Below are 6,000 nucleotides of genomic sequence, written 5' to 3' on the forward strand. Positions count from 1 at the left end.
ACTTAGCACAATACTCTCCAGCTCCATCTATGTCATTACAAATGGAAAGATTTCATTCTGATGCCTGAGAAATATTCCATTGTATATACATATACCACACCTTTTTATCCATTCATCAGTCAGTGGATACTTAGGCTGTTTCCATAATTTGGCTATTGTAGATAATGCTACTATGAATATTTCTACAGTAATATATGAATATTTACAGTAAGCAGAATACAATTTTATAAATAATCTTGAATTAACTCAAAAACTGGCATGCTATTAAATGAGTTTTGGTAACAGACTGGAAAAACTACGTACTTTCAGAAAAATGTAGATTTTGGAATTGCAGATGAATGGTTATGGGCCTATACTCGATAGCCCTTTCCCCAAATTAGAAATCTAAGAGTCATTTTTTAAAAAATTTCTTCCTCTTTTACAATATTCAACACGGTGGATTAGTTCCATTTCTTAGTTATTTTTCCAATTTATTCTGCACTATTACTGCCTTAATTTAGACATTTGCTCCTCTCATATGGACATTTATGATTTCTTAATTGTTATATCTGCCTCTAATCTCCTTAATTTCAATCAGAATTTTGTAGCAATAATTGCAAACATAACTATGTAAAACTGAACCAGAAGTATTGTCTTTCAATTTAAAAACATCAATGGAACTCATCTTACATAAATAAAAGTCTTTGGTCATCTGAGTCTCTCCACAAAATTTCATTTTACCTCTCAATCACATAAACTCTTATATACTTATTTAATGTTAAGTCCTGAACCCATTAACCATCCCTTTCTCCCCATACACCACCTCTACTATCATCACTTCACTACTATTTTCTACTAGATTATAACAGCTGTTTAGAGGTTTATATTTTTTATAGAACTTAATTTTTAATTATTTTTCCATCATGGTAAATACAGATTACTCATATTTCATGTAGACATTATCAGGAAAATGCATTATTTTCCATTTTCCCTTAGGAAAGCACTGATTCTCACATAAACAAATTAATCTCTAAAGAGAAGAGAAATAAAGGCTCTTTCACTTCTCCACAGGGTAGCCTAATTTCTTCCAGAACACTGCAGCGATAGCATGTAATCAGAACCTAAACATTTATTCACCATGTTCCCTAGGTAGAAGTTGCATGTGCATATGTGTAAGTATATATACATACATACAGACACAAACATGCACATGTATACATACCCACACGTATGCATATATAAGTACCCATACATGCACATACACCCATTTGTTTCAATATTAGAAGGACAAAATTTTTTTCTTATACTTTACTTTTTTATAGAAGTAGAAAAATTATTTTAATAAACTTCCATGTATTCATTCCCCACCTTTAAGAGTTATGAATTCATGGTCAGTCATATTACATCTATATACTCTTATGCAATTACTTAAAATAAATGCAAGTTCATTTATTTTAAAGCAAAATCAGGTATCATAACATTTAATTCATAAATATGGCATTCTGTATGAAGCATTGCTTTAGAATGTTAAGACTGAAAATCTTCACTGATTTTCAAATTCACAGAGGCAATTTTGAAAAAAAATATTTCATTTTATTTTTGCTTTATTTTGTGATTTATAATCACTTCAGGGCTACGAGGAAATAGCTTTCATTGTAGCTGTGTGTTTTTGATCTTTTTAATAAAAAAGACAACTTAGTTGTTCTTTTTAAAGTGTTCATGTAGATATATTAATGGCATATACTCTGCTTGGCTAACAGTAACTAAATTATACAGTATATGCACCAGAAGCTAGTGTGAAGATTTTTAAAAATCTGTATTTAAATATAAATTAAACCATCTTTGTGTGATTGGTTCAATTTTAAGCTGTGTCTTCTTTACTCATGGAAGCCTTTAAGGTATCCATAAAAGACATATCTCCATGACCTAGTAGCCAAATTGAATGCCCTCAATAAATACACAGAGAAACCATGGTTTATTATGGTCTTCTTCAAAACTTTTTATACAGAATATTTCATTAACCACTTGCCACCCTGCTGACCATAATCTTCACCACATAGTCATCACCAGCCCGCCTCAAATTAAAAAAAGAAAAAAAAAGTCTGGGATGACAGCCTAGTGAATGAACTAAATTTGTAACCAAATATTAAACTCATCATAAAAATACAGTAAGTTCTGAGATCAAATATATTCAAATTAAGGGCTTCCAAGGGTAAAGGTCATTTCTTCATATATCTCCATAAGGATAATGACAGTAAAGGGTGGGACAGTCAGCTTCAGTTTGAACTTTTGTGAAGCTGGAATTGAACTGGGCTTGCATAATGGGCAGGAGAATGGATTAGCTATGTGAATTTGGATAAGTCACTTACCAATCTGAGCCTCAACCTCTTCATCTATAAAATGGAAATTTTATAGCTATATATATCTATAAAATGGAAAGCTAGAAACCTAGCTTTCATGGCCATTGTAAGAATAAATGAAAAAATGGATGTAAAAGTGCTTTTGTGAATTATAAGGCTCTAAATAAAATGTGAGGTTTTATATTTAGTTTTAGGCAACTTAAAATATTTAGCAATTTAGAAGGATGCTGTTTCACTACCAAAATAAAAACCTCAGAAGACTTTTTTAAATGATAATGAACATCTTGAGAGTGTTAAAACTTTTTTTTGCTAATAGTGCTCATCTAAGTATTCATAAAATGTTGATTTTATATAAACCAGTTAACACCAGTCCTTTTTGTGTGGTTTGTTTTAATCATTTAGTAATTATCCCTAAAGTATTCCCTAATGTAATCATTCTTTTTTCAAACTCAATTCAGTTAGATATGCCATTACTTCAATTTTGAAAGACATTAAGAATTTAACTTTACCACTCCATAATTTCTAGTATAATACCATTTACTGTTTTGAATATAAAAACTGTAATAATTAATTTCAATTCTCCAATTTTCATAAGCAGATATTTAGGTTTTAATCATAAATCCTCTCAGTTCACCAAAGGGAAATAAAAGCAAACATGAGTGAAGGAAACAATCAACTAAACTAAAAGGCAGCCTACATAATGGGAGAAGATATTTGTAAATGACATATCTGATAAAGTGTTAGTATCCAAAATCTATAAAGAGTTTATCAAACTCAACACCCAAAGAACAAATAATTTATTTAAGAAATGGGCAGAGACATGAATAGACACTTTGCCAAAGAAGATATCCAGATGGCTAACAGACACATGAAAAGATGCTCAACATCACTCATTATCAGGGAAGTAGAAATCAAAACCACAATGAGATATCACTTCATACCTGTCAGAATGGCTAAACAACACAAGAAACAGCAGGTGTTGGCAAGGATGCAAAGAAAGGGAACCCTCTTGTACCACTGGTAAACTGGAAGGTAAACTGGTGCAGCTACTCTGGATAACAGTATGGAGCTTCCTCAAGCTTCCTCTATTTTAGCTTCCACTAAAAATAGAACTACCCTATGATCCAGCAATTGTACTATTAGTACTATTTACTAAAAGGATAAAAAATGCAGATTTGAAGGCATTACACGTACCCCAATGTTTATAGAAGCATTATCAACAATAACCAAACTATGGAGAGAGCCCAAATGTCCATCGACTGAAGAATGGATAAGATGCAATGTATATATGAATATGTGTGTGTATACACACACACATACACACACACAGTGGAATATTACTCAGCAATGAAAAGAATGAAATCTTGCCATTTGCAAAGATGTGGATGGAACTAAAATGTATTATGTTAAGCAAAATAAGTCAATCAGAGTAAAACAAATACCATATGATTTCACTCATGTTCAATGTAAGAAACAAAACAGATGAACATACGTGAAGGGGGGAAAAAGAGAAGAGAGGGAAACAACCTCTCTCCAACAAACTATAAGTTGATGGAGAAAGGTAGGTAGGAGAGAGGCTAGATAGGTGATGGGTACTAAAGAGGGCATTGGTTGTGATGAGCACTGGGTGTTATTTTAAGTGATAGATCACTGAATTCTATTCCTGAAACCAAAATTGTACTTTATATTAACTAAAATTAAATTTTAAAATATTGAGATTAAAAAAATATATGCATAAATTTTCTCAGACCATCTTAAAAGTAGGTAGGCCAATGAAACTCAGATGTGTCAACTAATGAGAATTTTAATATGTTGTGCTTATTTTTTTTTCACATTTTCTATATCTAAACTATTTGTTATAGAAATGGCTGGTAATTTCATAGGTGTATGCCATAGTTTCTGGCAAGTTACTATAAGCTATTGTGTATAGTGTTTAAGAATGTAGGCTCTACAATGAAACAAATCTTTAATTCTGCACATACACTTACTTGCTGAATGATGCAGCAGTGATACATTATCTAATTTTCCTGGGCCACAAATACCTTCCCTGTAAATTGGGGATAATACTAGTGATTTTATTAAAAGATTGTTGTGAAATTAAACAGAGATGAGTGGAAAGTATGTGGCAGGGTTCCTGATCATTAACAGAACATAATCTAATTAACATTAGTAAATAATTTTTGGAAAGCATAATATGCACCAGCCATTTTGCTTAGCACTAAATATACCTTAATATTTCTTAAACAATAAAATACCTAATATAAAGAATCATAGATGTCCAAGAAAGTGTCAACAGAAAATAAGGTTAATGAAAATTTTTAAGTTGAATGTCTATAGCTTACTAATTTTGGACTACTATTTGTAAAATTATAGGAGATGCTAAATATTTTCATGTTACCTAAAGTATCCCAACAATTTTACTGACTGATTGATTCTTTACCATATACCAACTTCACCAGAATGCACCCATTGGAACTCTGAGGCAGTGCTTATTTTATTCACCATTACACACTGCCTATCCTCAGTGCCTGATGCCTGATTCGAAGAATAAATAATCCCACAAATAGCTATACCACGAACGAATGTGCTTTAAAAATGAATAAAATCTTGCCTATTCCACGTACATGCAAGGCACTGGCCTAAATATTTTGAGGCTCAAAGATAAACTGTGATGAATTTGACTCTCAACAATAGAATGGGAAGAATGAGACAATAAGATATAAATAAGTACAATATAGGCAGATTTCAGAGGAACTATTATTTCAGTCATCAAAGAGAAAATGAAACAAAAAACTTTTAATTTGTATTTTTAATCTTCACTAGAATAATAGTCACAAACATGACACTTACTCGCCAGCTTAGTATATTACATATATGTATTTTATTTGGCTGAATGTTTAAAATATCTCAGTTTAAATATCTTCAGTTGATTCTTGTATTTTCCATTTTATTTCAAACTCTACCTCTCTGAACTGTCCTAACTTCAAGACATCTCAAGAGGTTTTACTGCCATTCTGGTCCTGAAGGTCAGGTGGACAACCACCATCCATTAAACAAAGCTTGGCGGTGGCTCGCAAAGGATAATTAAATGATAGCAGGCTTGTGGAAAACACAGTTTAAGACACAGTGTTGCACAAGCTGGAAACCCAAGAAAACACTACAGGGAAGGCAAAACGATGTGGAAGATCACTGTCAGGAAGTCATGGCAAGATCCAATCAAAATTGAGCCATTCCTATTAAGGTGATCTCATTAGTACCCACAGATAGATGAAGCTTGGGACACTGATTCCAGCAGGTTTAAGATACAAAATCACCAACTCAACTATTGGGCCCTGCACAGCAGGCAGATTGACTCCGGGAGCCACCAGGACACCTCTGTTCACACAGTTTGGCTATAAACACTGTTCATCACCACAAGGAAAGAATATATATTTCCATGTCATCTATTTTTTAATTAGAAATATTTTAATGTTTATTTATTTTTTAGAGACAGAGACAGGGTATGTAGAGGTGGTGAAGAAAGAGAGGGAGACACAGAATCCAAAGCAGGCTCCAGGCTCTGAGTTGTCAGCACAGAGCCTGACGTGGGGCTCAAACTCACAGACCGGGAGATCATGACCTGAGCTGAAGTCAGATGCTTAACCCACTGAGGCACCCGAGC

The sequence above is a fragment of the Hyaena hyaena genome, unplaced genomic scaffold (assembly GCF_003009895.1).
Source record: "Hyaena hyaena isolate Hyena2069 unplaced genomic scaffold, ASM300989v1 scaffold_1363, whole genome shotgun sequence".
NCBI lineage: Eukaryota > Metazoa > Chordata > Mammalia > Carnivora > Hyaenidae > Hyaena > Hyaena hyaena.